The sequence below is a fragment of the Durio zibethinus genome, chromosome 25 (genome assembly GCF_047325235.1).
Source record: "Durio zibethinus cultivar Kanyao isolate XHJ-2024 chromosome 25, ASM4732523v1, whole genome shotgun sequence".
NCBI lineage: Eukaryota > Viridiplantae > Streptophyta > Magnoliopsida > Malvales > Malvaceae > Durio > Durio zibethinus.
This window is the reverse complement of record NC_143186.1, coordinates 15,276,586-15,293,468: the sequence shown is the minus strand read 5'-3', so window position 1 is coordinate 15,293,468 and position 16,883 is coordinate 15,276,586. Positions and strand designations below refer to the sequence as shown.

The 16,883-nt window shown below is 29.5% G+C and overlaps 1 pseudogene; it reads left to right on the top strand.

Annotated features, from left to right (window-relative positions):
* The first annotated feature begins 7,024 nt into the window (after positions 1-7,024).
* LOC111276223 (acidic endochitinase-like) lies at positions 7,025-8,030 on the top strand (annotated as a pseudogene).
* Positions 8,031-16,883: the final 8,853 nt, after the last annotated feature.

Genomic DNA, 16,883 nt, shown 5'->3' with positions numbered 1-16,883 from the left:
TCTATGTATTCGCACACTTGTTTTATACTTATTGATGACTATTTATGAATATTCATTTTATACATTTTGATTTTTATATTGTGATAATTTAATAGGAATTAGTGAGCTCTAGCACCAAAGTTTTCAAATGAGATGTCTAGAAATAAGGACATCTATAAAAGGATGGATCTTTTACAGATGAAGCAACCGAAAAAATGACAAAAAAAATTATATGTATAACTATTTTTTTAATATTATGTATGATTAGCATTATGGTTGTATACATGACTATATACTAGCTTATATAGATTTATTGTTGTTACAACCCATATTATTATTATCTTTCGAGATGATTATGCTGTCAAAGTCAAATCTGGTGAACTGGCAACCCAGTATGGTGAAGATCCATTGTCTTTAGCATTAGGCACTAAAGAAAGGCCTAGTCGGGTTCGTGGGATTGGTAAATTTATCTTGTCATCAAAGTTTTTTAGTAATCAACCCAAAACCCTATGAATAAGAAATGCACAATATGAAGCAATCATTAAGCAACAACAGCAACAAATTGATGACCAAAAGCAACGCTTTTATGAGCAACAGCAATGACTCGCTACTTTGAGGGCCATGTTGGTAGCAATGTAGCATAGCATGCTGGTAGGCCAATCTGATAGCATCAACCACGTAGGACAAGCTTCCGTTACAAGTCAGGCAGTAAACCCATCCTCCACTACCACCCATGAAGTATGATTTTGTTTATAAGTTTAATATTAATTTGTTTATTATATTTATTGATTTGGTTTTAATTCTTATATTTCATTAAATATTGTTGCAAGATGTTGGAACTCAGAGTATGACCTTTGCTTAGGCTACCATGGATGAGTTATCTAATTATTCGCTGAAGCATTTATCTAGAGAAAACTTTATAATCATTGAGTCTGAGAAAGGGTTATTTGATAAACCATCATTTTTTTTTATTGATGTGAATGAGGTTAAAGAATTTTATGAACTGGATGATTTATTAGTTGCTGATATTGTTGCCTATATGAGGTTAGCTTATAAATACAAATATGCACATTCAATGTGTATTAATTTATATTACAGTGTAATACTAACTAGCATTGTTGATTGTTATTGTGCAACTTCCTATATAGAGAGTTCAAGGGGAGACAATTGACCAACATATTTAGATTTGTTAACCCCAACTTCATTAGTAAGCAGAGTGGCACAATCGTTTATCGTGCTAATTATGTGATTGAATGCATGAAAAGACCAGTTGATTATTATTTGCTCCTGTATAATGCACAATAAATTATATTCCAACCTTACCCAAATCTGATCTGATGCATAATCCGAGTATATCATTGTTATTATTTTGTAGTTGTCATTGGATGCTTATTGTGATTGACACCAAATCCTTAACGCCATACTTACTTAATTCAGTTAATCCAATGGGGATGCGTAATGCTGATATTTAAACTTTTATAAAGAGGTATTACCCTTTTATTATATTATATGTCTTCTATTTCTTTATAAGTAATTTTATTTATGTATTAAGTAATTTTTTTTCAATTTAGAGTAATATCTACATTCGATAAGAAGACAAAGAAATCGAAATGAGTGTCATTATCGATAAATGTGAAATTTATTTTTTTATGCTAAGTTTGTATAGATAAATATTTTTTAAACTCACTCAATTTAATTTTCAGGTACCTTGTTAACCTGATAATACTAAATGTGGATATTATGTCCTTTATTTTATGCAAGAGATAATTTTATATGATTTTATGACCATACCATTCAAGGCTGGTATAAATTTCATAAACCCGTTATATCTTTAAAAAAATAAAAAGCTAGATTATGTTCTCATTTAGTAATATTTACTTCTGATATTTTTTAGTAAGAGAGTAAAGAAAGCTTCCCGGTAGAGGAATTGGATCAAGTTTGCAAAAAATGGTGTGAGTATGTATTATTATTTATCAATGTTGATAAACCTTGAGGTTAGATATTGTTGGTTGAATGTAAATATATGAGGAATAAATTGTTATAATGTTTTTAACATGCCATGTTGAATGAAAATTTAAAGTTTGTAGATTAGGGTATTGGTTTAATATTATTGGTATACTTAATATGAATACACTATGTGTACTTAATATATTATTAAATAAGATTGTTTCAAGAAAGTATATTAATATAGCAATGTTATCAGTTTTAAATTTGGATGTGTGGTTAATTTATTGAAATACAATAATGTTCATTATGTAAATTCAAAAATGTAATTTGTAGTATCACATATATAAAGCAAATGTTTTCTAGGCATAAACATATAACTGATTTCAAATGTTATCTGGGCATAAACCTATAATTAACTTGACATATAAAATATCAAAAATATTTTTTTGATGGGATTAATGAAGGCATTTTTAGCAAGAAAACGCCTTAAATAATCCCTAACAAAATGTTATTAAAGGTATTTTTTTACCAAAATTGCCTTCAATAATCCTACCTAAAAATTTATTGTGTGGAATATTAAAGGCATTTTGGGCAAAAAACACCTCCAAGAATCCTTTCAAACTTTTTTGAATCGATTGTTGAAGGTGTTTTAAAAAAAATCACATTCAATAATACCAACTAAAAATTAATTAAATGGATTATTAAAGGCACTTTCGACAAAAAAGGCCTTCAATTATCCATTCCAAATTTTTCGTACGAATTATTAAGGGCATTTTTCTATCGAAAATGCATTGAATAATCCTTAACAAAATGTTATTGAAGGCAATTTTTGAAAAAACTTACCTTCAATATTTCGACAATTAAAATTTATCGTGTGGAATATTAAATGCGTTTTGAGCCAAAAATGCCTTCAAGAATCCGTTCCAACTTTTGTATATGAATTATTGAAGGTATTTTTGACAAAAACTGCCTTTAATAATATAAACTAAAAATTTATTAATTGGCTTATGGAAGCCGAATTCGGTTGAAAATGCCTTCAAGAATTAATTCAATATTTTTCCTATGGATTATTAAAGGTATTTCTCTACCAAAAGCGTCTTTAATATTCTCTTCAAAATTTTTTAAAGCACTTGGTGAATGTATTTTTGCCCAAAAAATGCCTAGAATAATAAATTATAAATAATCTTTGCAAAAACCCAAAAAAAGCTAAAGGGAGGGATTAGACGTACCACCTTATGGTTAACAACTGTATGATCCTAAAATTTTGATATGATATTTATGGAAGGTGTTTTTTTACCAAAAATGCCTTCAATAAGCCTGTGAAATTTTTTTGTGGAATTATTAAAGGTGTTTCTTCTAGAAAATACCTTCAATAATAACATACATTTTTTTATGAAGGGATTATTGAAGGTATTGTCTACCAAAAATGTCTTTAGTAATTTTTTATCAATTTTTTTAACGGGATTATTCAAGCTATTTTTTGCCTAAAACACTTTTAGTATTCACTCAAATTTTTAAGATAGGATTATTTAAGGTGTTTTAGTCGATGAACGCCCCTAATATCGAGTCTTTGGTGATGTTTATAAGTAACAATGCCGCTATTTGAATATTTAGTGGTGTTTTGATAATAAATGCATTAAGTTTTATAAAAACACGAAAGTTAGTGGCATTTGTAAGTGAAATACTGCTATAAAATTATCACTAATCTTTTATTTTCTTGTAGTGGCGGATCCATGTATTTTGGTAAGATGTTCATGAACACTTCAAAAATAAAAAAAAAAAAGAAAATATTTTAAAAAAATGTCCTTATACATCCTCAAAAATTTTCCTTAAATAATCTTTTTATCAACAAAATTAATAAATACGTTAGTAGATTTTGTTCAAATTATTATTTAGTTATATATGTTAAGAAATATGTATTTGATAATATTAACAATGACTGTTTCAAAATATGATAACTTCAATGCGTTGTTGACCCAGGCTTATCTCTGCAGCTGACTCATCTCACGCATATTTCAATTATAACATAATGTATTGTGCAATCTAACTTATTACATTGTTACTCTTTGCAACTTGCTCTGCAACTTTTGTACAATACAAAAAATTTTGTGAGAGTTGGCGAAGCAATGCAGCGTCGATGGTAAGGAAGTAATTCTTCTTCATGCTTTAAAGGAACTTGTTTGTGTCGAGAACGAATTAGAGTATAGGCACTTTGAAGAGAAAAAAGAACAATTAAGAGAGGGATAGGAGAGGCCAAATGCTAGTCCGGAGTGGGCTCTCCACACTCCAAGGCAAATCCTGGCGTGAGGACAATGCAACAAAAACCACTGAACCGGTAATTTGCTAGTTTAATTGTTCAAATCATACAGCATGGACAAAAAGTTTTATACTGACGTCATTGGCAACAACATAAAGCAAGAGCAATGGAATCTAAACCCAGGGATTTAAATTACGGTAGCAGTCACGTTTTCGGTCGTATTACGTTTGTTATGATTACGGATATAACGGAGACCTTCGCGATAATTGTAGCTGTCGGGTCGTGAATTTTTTTAAATTTTACTCAACTTACTATAAAATATAATAATTTTAATTACTAATCATAAAAACTCTTATTTTATAATTTTTAAAGTAATTTATATCATATCATGTATTTTATTTATTTAAAAAAATATTTATAGTAAAATATTCATATTTAAAAAATTATTTATATGATAATTAAAAAATAACAAGAGACAAATAAACATGTGAAAAATAAATAATCATAACGAATAATATATTTAATTATTTAATTACCATACTCATCAAAGTATTACCGAACTATATTATGCATAAATTAAATAATAGGTGATTAGGCATTCATAAATTAAATAAAAGTATTATTATTTATAAGTCAAGAGAATTATTTTTTTACGAACTTATAATAAATCAAACTTGGTAGCCTCCATATTGTGGGCAATTTTCAATAATAATAGCCTCAAGTCTACTTTCTATGCCTTTTGACTAAATTGTACAGACTAATACAACTTTTCATCCCTTCACCTTGCATTCAATAATTTTTTTTCTCCAAACTTGCATCCTCATCCCTATCTCTCAGTTCTCTTTTTATTTGATGTGTGTTATTTGCTTGCTTTTGTCAACCTTAAGTCTCACTATCATCTCTTATCTCTCATTGTAAGTCTCAATAACTTCTGTCTCCTTCTACCAATGTATCATAGTCCAATCTAATCCCAAATACACAAAATCATGATAAATTTGGAAATAAAAAAAAAAAAAGGTAATTTGAGTGTTGAATTAATTGTTTACCTTAAACTGCATGTACTTGATTTTGATTGAAGTTAAATTTGAGAGAATTGATATTTTTGAAAGTTTAACTTTGTGGATTTTTTTTTCTGAATTTGTAAATTGATGTTTATTTTCTTTCTTGTTGTTTTTATTTGAAGTCTTTAAACAGAAGAAATTTATCATCCTCAACTTTGCTTCTCATTAGTGTGAAAATCTACGAGCAGCTTGTCATTCTGTGGCTTGGATGCCAGTGTGTTGCAAATTCTTTTTAAGCATTGATTGACCACAGCAATGGAATCTTCAGCGCCTTCATAGTAATCTTCTTATTCTTATTCTAAGCTTTTCCCTGCTCCTCTCCGCCTTGTGGATGTTCGTTCACCCCGCTATTCAATAAGCAAGAAGATCAATGTGCATATTTAATGCCTCGATCATTTCCCGAACTAGAAGTCACATCAAAAGGTAAAAAAAACCTCACCTCCCAATAGTGAATATTAACGAATTGCTTGCACCAGATCGTTGAAGTGATTTTTTTTAATGAAAATAGGAATAGCGGCAATAGCGGTCCGTTATTGCCGCTATTCATCATTACACAGCAATTCATGGCTGCGATTCATTCATTATAGACGAGATTCAAGTTTTTTCTCATTTTTTCTCCAATAGCTATGAAAAATAGTGACGCGACCGCGAAATAACAACTGTTGCATCGCTATTCGACGGCTATTTGAATCTTTGCCTAAACCCCATATTTCTCAAGATTTAATGGTTCCTCTGGGCTCAAAGAATGCCCTGAACGTTCTCAACAGATTTCTTGCAACACCTGCCGTTGTTGCCATTGATGCAAACAAGTTTGGATTAGGAGGTTTTGGGAGATTGAAATTGGAGGCTGATTTTGAAGGGTTTTGGCGTTGGGTGTTGATATAAAGTGGCTTGAGGATTTAGAATTTTTGAGAAGAAGTTGTTTAGTGACACGTGGCGGCGTGGGTAGGAACTCGACGGGGCCTTTGCCACGTGGCAGTTATTAAATTTGTTTAATAAAATATAAAACGGCCTTTCTTTTCGATTTTCGCCCTTTTTATGGAATTGATTATAGGTCTTTGGCCCAATCCAAATATGAAGATGCTCTTTTTTTTTTCATCTTTTTTTTTTTTTTTTTTTTATGGTAGCTTGTCGAACAATGTTAGTGCCATAGTGGTAGATTTCTATTTTGAACTCACTAAAGTGTTTTCCTCTGACTAAAACTGCAGACAGTAATGTTTCTGTCATTAAAAAATTTACTTTGACAAAAAGGCAAGAAAAGGAGAGTTAAAGACCACATTATTTGCTACTAATTCATGTTCTTTTTATGATTCTAGTTGTTACACTTTAATGTTTCTAGCTTTTGTCATGTCTGAAAATGTTGAGTTATATACAGACATCAACAGTAAAGCTAGAATTATAGATTTAGTATGTTGGCTGCCTTAATAATCATAATCTAATGTGTAATGTGTTAGGATTTACAGATGCTTGGGCTATTGTACTTCTAGCTTTTGTCATCTTCCCTTAATGAGTCGTGTATAATGGTAATCACTCATTAGAAACGAGCATTGCAAGGAAAAGAAACAATAATAAGCTACCAAAGTAGCAAACAATGCTTAAAAAACAAATCATTTAATGCATATTTGAGCAGTCATTCATAGATTTGAAAATATATCTAGTTTCTGATAAACTATCTGCTTTAATCTACGCCCATCAAATTTAGTCCAGACATTATTGGAACCAAGCAAAGGCATCTATTCTCCAGGATGACAGAACCTACCATCATCTCCTATAAAAGGGATGCTTCTGTAAATACTAAGCACCAAAAACAATTCAAACACTAGCAAACCAGAAAAGAAAGATGGCAATTAAATCCGCAATCTCACTTACATTCACAAACTTGGTGATAATGATGCTAGTTGCGGGTACAGATGCCGGTCGCATTGCAATCTACTGGGGTCAGAATGGAAATGAGGGCACATTGGCGGAGACGTGTGCCACAGGCAACTATGACTTTGTGATCATAGCTTTCCTTCCAACATTCGGCAAGGATCAGACACCCATGATCAGCCTTGCTGGTCATTGTGATCGTTATAGCAATGGATGTACTAGTTTAAGCTCTGACATCAAATCATGTCAAGCAAAAGGAATTAAAGTAATGCTTTCACTTGGAGGAGGAGCAGGAAACTATTACCTTGCCTCATCCAAGGATGCTAGACAGGTTGCCACCTATTTGTGGAACAATTTCTTGGGGGGATGATCCTCCTGTCGTCCTCTAGGTGACGCTGTCTTGGATGGAATTGATCTTGATATTGAAGGACGAACAAACCTACATTGGGATGATCTTGCAACGTATCTTTCCAGGTACAGCAAACGTGGCAAGAAATATACTTGACAGCGGCTCCTCGGTGTCCATTCCCTGATTTTTGCGTTGGGGATGCCCTTCAGACTGGCCTTTTTGACTATGTTGGGTACAATTTTACAACAAACCTCAATGCCAATACACAGCCGGTGGTATTGCAAACCTAGAAGATGCATGGGAACAATGGACTACTGATGTTCCTGCTACCAAAATTTTCTTAGGACTTCCTGCATCACCTGAGGCAGCTGGCAGTGGCTTTATCCCTGTATCTGATCTTACTTCTCAAGTACCTCCAGCCATCAAAGGTTCTGCCAAGTATGGAATGCTGTGGTCTAAGTACTATGATGATCAAAGTGGCTACAGTTCTGCCATTAAAAATGATGTCTGGAAGAGTTTGTCTCTCTGTTCTATTTGTTTTAACGTCTTTTGTTTAATCATGTTTTAATGTAATGGAAGTATGTATTCCATATGTTTAAACTTTATACTCTATTATTATCTCGCTTTTGAGTTTTGGAACTTAAGACCTCGTATCAGAATTATGAATTTATCATATATTTAGATTTTACACAGTAACACGAACATTGTTACTAAATAATTAAAACATCACAGCTTACAGCTTACAAAAGAAAAGAAGAAATGACATTATATATGTGAAAGTATAAAGCCCACATTAAGTAAACAAATATTTATTATTATAAAAACTGACACGTTGATATTGCCCTCCAAGTCTAGAAGCATCGCTTGTGATCAAAGTTGGGCATAAGTGGCATAATTGCGTTGAAAAATGTGATCCTTCATCCCAGCAAGGTGGTCAGCCTTGGGCCAGTAGGGTACCCCAGTCTACACGAATGGGTTTCGGAGAATTCACTCTACAAATATTTATAAATATTTATTATTATACATAGACACTCTATTTATTTAGTATGGGGCTCAAACTAAGTTCAATTGTCCAATTTTTTATATATATATTTTTTGTTTGTCTTATTTATTTATCATTTTTTATATATTTTAATCTTTTATTTATCTAATTCTAATTTTTTATCATAAATCATAAATCATGTGGAGTGATTTGAGCACTAACCAAAGATGATTTAGGCAATTAAGATTTAAACATGATCTTGTTAGATATTAAAGAAAGGTTGGAAAGAAACCAAATCAGGAAATCAAAGTCAAATTTAATTTGAAAAAATTTTAAGGGATTCTAAAACTCAAGGAAAATCAAGATAATTTCAAAAATTAATTAAATCGATTTTAAAAAGAATAAAAAAATCAATTCAAAGTATATCCAGATTTGCTCATAAAAAAGGGGATGGAAAAAAAATTATATGAAAACTCTTGAGAAAAAAGGAGAAGAAAATTATTCAGAAAAAAATATAATTTATGGCAGTAGGTTTCTTTTTGGAATTCTTTGCAGAATCTGAAATTGTAAGGATTTATTCTATTAAGCCGAGTCGACTTCAGTTATTTTTTTTATTTTTATTTTTTAACTATTTTATTTATTTATTTGATTATCTATTATTCTTTAAATATATTTTTATAAAAACATATTTGAATAAAAGCTTTATCAACAGATTGGAAGGCAATCTTTTAAAAGATAGAGTTTTACTAACATATTGGAAAACTTTATAATTTTATTTATTTCAAAAAAAATATTTAAATAAAAGCCTTAACAATAGATTGGAAGGCAATCATTTTTTTTAAAAAAAATAAGGTTTTACCAACATATTGAAAAATCTTATAATTTTATTTATTTCAAAAAAATTTAAATAAAAGCTTTACCAACAGATTGAAAGGTAATCATTTTTAAAAAATAGGGTTTCACTAACATATTGGAAGACCATATAATTTTATTTATTTAAAATATATATATATAAATAAAAAGTCTTACTAACATATTAGATGACATTTTTTACTATAAACTCGATTTATAAATATTTATTTCTAGAAGCAAAATTAAATTAATCCAATGACGGAGCCTCTTCATAGCGTGACAAATAGACTCCTTGAATACTCCGGAAGTAAGAAAATATTCTTAAGTTATTACAACATATTGAAGTAATTTAAGAAAAATTTTCAATATTAAAATTAGTTGGTAAATTATAAATAAATTTTAAGGCTTGAATAATTTAAAATCAAATTGGTACCATCTTTTGAATGGACGTTGTGTGGGCATTATAACTTTTCTCATGCGAAATCACACTTTGGAATTTAAATTTAGTTTAATAGACTAGAATTTACTATTTAAAGATACTTAAGTTAATTTGGAGATTTCTCTTTAAATGGGATAGATTTTGTCAGATGGCTAGTCACACTTTAATAAAAAAGATTGGTGGCAACTCCTAAAATCCGTATTCAGTGGTAAGTCCATGGATCTATATGTTATAATAGTTTGACAACTCCACTGGGGATACCGAGAGTCAAACCAGTATATGATTTCTTGTTATCCAAGCCTAACCTAATAAATTTGAGATTTTTTTCTCTCTCTTTCCTTGTTTGTATTTTATTTATTTATTGATTATTCATTTTCATATATCTGTTATTCATTTGCATATATCTGTCATTAATTTACCTACGCATAATATAAGCTCTACACCCGAGTTTTATCCTTTAGAAAGGAGTAAAGTACTTACACTTTCATGAGATTTCATATCTTTGTATAGGTTAGCAAAAAACTCCCACTTAAATTTAATTCTTTTCGCTTGTAGCCTATAATAGGAGAGGATTGGGATGTCTTACTAGTTCATAATGGATAATGATATAAGGAATAATTTGAGAACCTTTAGACTATCAAACCTTTGAACTTGGCATATAAGTAAGCCCTAAGGGTCCGAACTCAAGTTAGGGCCATGCCTCCCCTTTGTGTTAGAAAATCCTAAATAGGATACATGATGAAACATTTATTTTGCTTGTAAATTTATATATTTTCTTTGTATATATTATTTTCATACCAACCTTTATGGGTTTTTTTTGAATATATTATATTATTCTTTGTATATATCATGTTTACTAACCCTTGTTTCTTTTATTGTATATACATGCATTCATATCATTAAATCCCTCTTATTGCAGTCATGCATTTTTGCATTCAATCTCATGTAGAATTTGATGGTTCCATAAACATCACTCTAAATATGCACCCTAATTATGGTATAGCAAAGTTCAATGATAACTTGACCAACTCACCACCAGTATAATACTCGAGTCCAACCCAAAAGAATGGAGCAAGATAATGTGAGCCATATTGAAAAGTTACAAAGGGCCCAAAAAGAGCTCAAAAGAGAGCTGAGCAAAATTTTGGAAGAACTAAGCAAGCTGAATAAAGGGAGAACTAGAAAAAGAGGCTAGACCTAAAAACCATCAGTTACATGATATTGTTGACCCTTTGTATCTTTCTAACTACAGCCTATATCAAGCCCAATCCACTCAAGGTACATCATTACAGTAGTTCACATTTCTTGCAAAGTACACCTACATAGAAAAGCTATTTGCACCAACTCAGAGGTAATTCAAACTTAGAGGTAATTCAAACTTTTGCTAATCATGTCTTCATTGAAAAAGGCAGTGGAGTCAATCTCAATCCCTAACTTAGATGATCTCAAGGAGAATAAGAAGCAAGAATTAAAGGTCGTTGAAAGTTTAAAGGACTTAAAGTCTAAACATAAGATGAACTTGCTAGATAAGAGACTACAAGCCATTGAAGGTATAGACTTTTATGGCTCCATGGATGCTGCCAGCCTTTGTTTAGTCCCAAATGTTGTGATTCCTTTAAAATTTAAAATTTTAGAGTTTAAAAAGTATAATGGTACTAAGTATCCGATAACTCATGTCACCATATACTGTCAAAAGATAACAGCCTACATAAGTAATAAGAAGCAATTTATGCATGTATTTTAAAATAGTTTAACTGATTTTGTGTAATGTGGTATGTTCAGTTGGACAGGATTCGCATCCAATCATGAAAGGATTTGACCCATTTCTTTATTAATTAATATTGTCATTTTATAGACATGGTTCCTAATCGTCTTTCTTTACAGAGCATAGAGAAGAATATATCAAAATCATTCAAAGAATATACTTAAAATAAAGGGATATAGCTGCTTTAGTTCAACCTCTTTTAAATGAGAAAGAAATAACAGTATTGTTTATTAGTACCTTAAAAGTACCTTATTATGAGAAGATGATAGGGATTGCAATAAAAAACTTTACTAACATGATGATCTTCGAGAAGATTATTGAAAATGCCATCGGTAAACTTAAGAAAGGAGAAGCCAACAGTGCCAAGAAAGGTGGAATGCTTAAGAAAAAAGAAAATAAAGCCCAAGCAGTGAATTTTGAGTGACAGCAATCCAAAAGTTATGCTCTATATCTATTATATGTTCATTCTGCTTACTACCTAGCAACCGATAATATTGCACAAGTCTCTTACCAGCCTTATTGCCCAGCCATGAACAACATCGCTCTAAGTTCTAATCAACTAATTTTTCAAGCACCTACATATGGGCCTAGTTTCGTTAGTACACCAGTTTCAAGGCATTACAATCAAGCGAATAGTTAGGAAAAATCTAGAAGTAACTAAGAAAGAACTCATATTGATCATATCCCCATAATCTATACTAAGCTATTTTCAGAATTAGTCAAGAATAACTTGGTATCCTCAATCTTTTTAGAGTTATTGAAGTCACCCTATCTCAAATAGTATAATGTTAATGCCATATGTGACTACCATAATGAGAATGTGGGTCATTCCATAGAAACATGCCTTACTTTCAATTACAAGGTACAAAGTTTAATCCCAACAGGCTCGATAAGCTTTAATGAATTAGGGGAGCTGAATATCCACAAAAGCTATTTGCCCAATCACCTAGGGGCATGATTTAGGGAGGCTAATTGGAATTGCTTATTATCTCAGGATTTCTTGAGAATATGGATCTCTTTTATGTATTTGGATTTCATTTTATTTTTTATCATTTTAATAAAAGTGGCTAATTTGATGTATTTTCATGACAGTTTCTTTTCTGTGTGAATTATCGTTATATATTTTTACCTTCTCATATCTTTTCCCATATCCATTATTTGATTTCAAATAATGAATGTTCAAATAGTAATGATAATAATTCAGGATTCAATTTTAAAAACATCATTCATAATGATTTGATTGATAAATTGAGATTATTGATTCATTGATACTGTTAAATAAAATAAAATAAATCTGACAAAGAATTTTGCTTGTTGAAAGATGAAATTGATGTAATACATGATATTTGCAATGGTTCATTCATAAATCTGCTCTTAGCTAATCAATGTTTCCCATTGAGAGTATTCATGTTTGAAATGATAAATGGTCATTTTTCTTCTACCTTTCACAAAATGAGTAAAATTATCCTTTGCTACCCTATTTAATCTTGTTGAAATTTTTTTTAGGAACCTTAACCAAGGATCATCCCCACACTTGGGGTAAAATTTAAGAAGCTTGTTTTAACCTTAGTGATTTTAGGGGCAAAGCCTTTTTGTACTCAAATCTTTCTTGAAAAATGATAAAAAATGGAAAAAAGAATTAAGGAAAAAAAGAAAAAAAAATTAATGGGGTAAAATATTAAGGTGCTCTACATGAAAAGAAATGATATTTGGTTTAATAACCCTTTAAATATAATTTGGGCCTATTTTGTCCATTTCTTTCATAACCCCTCACCCTAGCCTACATTATGTCATTTAAAAGTTTATTTTGATCGAATGTGAATCTTAAATTAGGAAATTATAAATTGAATTAAGGTAGATTTGCCATTGGATTGCTTGGAGATTTGGTCAAAGTATCATTGATGGATCAAAGGGGAAAAAGAAATGAAAAGAAAAGATGAGAAATAGGTGTGCTAAAAAAAAAGAAAAAAAAATGAAGACTTAAATTGAAAACCCAAAAAGGACAGTTTAAATAAAGATGAAAACTAAGAAAAACAACTTCATGTGAGAATCTTAAGAATGAGGATGATGATTTACTCAAAGATCGAAGATATTGATGGAATGTGTTTTTGAAAGACAATTCTGAGTTTAAATTTAAAATTGTCTGAACAGTCATTGTTTTAGATGTTAATATCCCATTTACACAATCATAGCATTTTGCTTTCATTTATCTTTGAGTTGTTCTTGAGCATACCTTTTTTTTTTCTTCAATAATAAAGACCAAATTTTCTTGTTCTTAACCAAGAGTACATATCCTGAATGAATCAAGGAAATGTATTATATTTGTCATGAATTTGAATGATGATAAATAAATTAATAACAATGGTCGTAAAAGATTTTTTCATTATTTTGAAAGAAATCCAAGATGAAAAAAGTGAAAGAAGCCTGAGAAAATGATTTAAAAAGGGCAAGCTAGGTGACACAGTGATGAATATAGTGATAGATTGGTTGATTTAACCTGTGAGTTATGATCAAATAAAGAAAATGACATGGATCAGTTTACAAAATTTATTTTGAGATTGTTAGTACTAAAAAGCTAAGAAAGAATGGTAGAGTCTTGAGAACCTTGTTACCTTGATTAGAATTTCATGATATTAATTTAGTGACATTTGCATTACATAGATGGTGATAATTGCATTTGCATCATGTAGAGAATATTTGAATTATAGTAGGACATTGGCATTTGCGACATTTAGTGAGAATCTAGATTGTGGCATTTGCATGACATTTGTCACGTACAAGAATTTGATTGTGATTAGGGAAATTTTTTTACTTTTGAATCCTCAAATGAGGAATATCTTTCATAACGAGATTTTTTGTTGACGAACTTTTCAAACTTTTAAAGTTATAAAGCCTTTATTTAAATAAGATTTTCAAATGAGATTCTTTAAATTTTGGAAAATTTTTTGAATGTGAAGCTTTAAAATTTTAGATGTGAATCCCAAAATTTTTTGAATATGAATCTTTGAAATTTTGAATGTAAATCTCAAAATTTTTGAATAAAAATCTTTAACTTTTGGATGTGAAACCCTAAAATTTTTTTAACAAGAATCTTTGAACCTCAAAATTTTTAGTGTTAATCCCTGAATTTTTCAAACATAAAGCATTAGATTTTGGATCATTTGAATCTGAATCTTTTAAACTCTTGCAAATCTAAAATTTTTACAAACTTGAAACTCTTGCAAAATTTGGAATTCCTATAAACTTTTGCGAATCTTGACCTTTTATGAATTTTGAAATCTTTGCGAATTTTTTACGAAACTTGGAATATTGGGGTTTTTCAATTTCTATTAGGGAACCTTGCAAATCTTTGAATTTTCAAATTGTGAATCTTTGGATTTCGAGCTAAAATTTTGAATTTTATTTTTTTGACTTGCGGTTCAGTCCTAATCACTCATCTTTGATCTTGATTCAGTTAAACCATTTATTTTTTTGACTTATGGTTCAATCTCGATCACTTATCTTCGATCTTGGTTCAATTCAAATCATTCATTTTTTTTATTTGTGGTTTAGTCTCTATCATTCATGTTAGCTTTGGCTTAGTCTAGGTTATTTATTTTTCTAACTTGCAACTCAATCCTGATCACTTTTTTTTTTGTACAACTTAGTCATTTATTTTTCTGACTTTGTGGTTCAGTCCTAGTCACTTATTTTAAAGTTGTTTAGCTTCTGACTAAAGAAGCCAATTTCCTATTTTTAAGTTATTTAGCCTATGTATAGAAGAGTTTTTTTTTTTTTTTAAATTACATGTCTCTGTTTAAAGGATCATTGAGTTGACCCGAACAAAATGAATTTTTTTTCTCTTTACGTAATTCTTGTTTCACAAAACTGTACAAAGAGGAACAGCTGTAGACACCCTATTTAGCTTGGGGCTCAAGCTAAGCCTAATTGTCTAATTTTCTACATTTCTTTTTTTCTTGTTTGTCTTATTTATTTATTTATATTTATTTATATTTTTTTCTATATATTTTAATTTTTTATTTATCTAGTTCTAAATTTTTATCATAAATAATAAATATTGTGGAGTAATTTGAGCACTAATCAAGGATGATCTCGACAATTAAGACTTAAACATATCTCGTCATATATTAAAGGAAGGTTGAAAAGAAACCAAATTAGGGAACCAAAGTCAAATTTAATTTGGGGAAGTTTTAAGAGATTCTGAAAATCAAGGAAAATTGAGATAATTTTAAAAATTAATTAAATTGATTTTAAAGAGAATCAAGAAAAAAAATCAATTCAAAGCATAATCAGATTTGTAATTTTTTTATTTAATGCAAATCCCTAAAATTTCTAGTAGAAGGCCCTATATAAACACCAATCAACCACACATAAAAACAAAGGGGCTGAAGAAAAGATTATGCAAAAATTCTTGAGGAAAAAAAAGAGAAGAAAATCTTTTAGAAAAAAATATAATTTCTAGCAGTAGGTTTCTTTTTGGAATTCTTTGTAAAATTTGGAATTATGAAGATTTATTCTAGTAAGCTAACCCGACTTTAAGTATTCTTTTTATTTTTATTTATTTAACTAATTTATTTATCTATTATTTTTTCAATATATATTTATAAAAACATATTTGAATAAAAGCCTTACCAACATATTGGAAGGCAATCTTTTAAAAAATATGGTTATATCAACATATTGAAAAACCTTATAATTTTATTTATTTTAAAAAAAATTTAAATAAAAGCCTTACCAACAGATTTTAAGGCAATCATTTTTTAAAAAATGTGATTTTACCAATATATTGAAAAACCTTATAATTTTTTTTTTAAAAAAATACATATATAAATAAAAAGTCTTATTAACAGATTGAAGGACTTTTTTACCCGATTTATAAATATTTATTTCTAGAAACAAAATTAAATTAATCCGACGATAGAGCCTCTTCAAAGCATAACAAATAGTCTCCTTAAATATTCCAAAGGTGAGAAAATATTATTAAATTATGACAAACATATTGGAGTAATTTAAGGAAAATTTTCAATATTAAAACTAGTTGATAAATTATAAATAAATTTTAAGGCTTGGATAATTTGAAATCAAATTAATACTATCTTTTGGATGGACACTGTGAGAGTGCTATAACATTTTTCATACGTAATTATACTCTCAAACTTAAATCTGATTTAGTAGACTAGAATCTATTATTTAAAAACACTTAAGTTAATATGAGGATTTCTCTTTAAAAAGGATAAATTCTGTCAAGTAACTAATTACATCTTAACATAAAAAATTAATGGTGACTTATAAAATTTATATCTAGTGATAAGTCTATCAATTTATACATTATGACATTATATTTATAAAAACTTATACTGAACGTTAATATTACCCTCCAGGT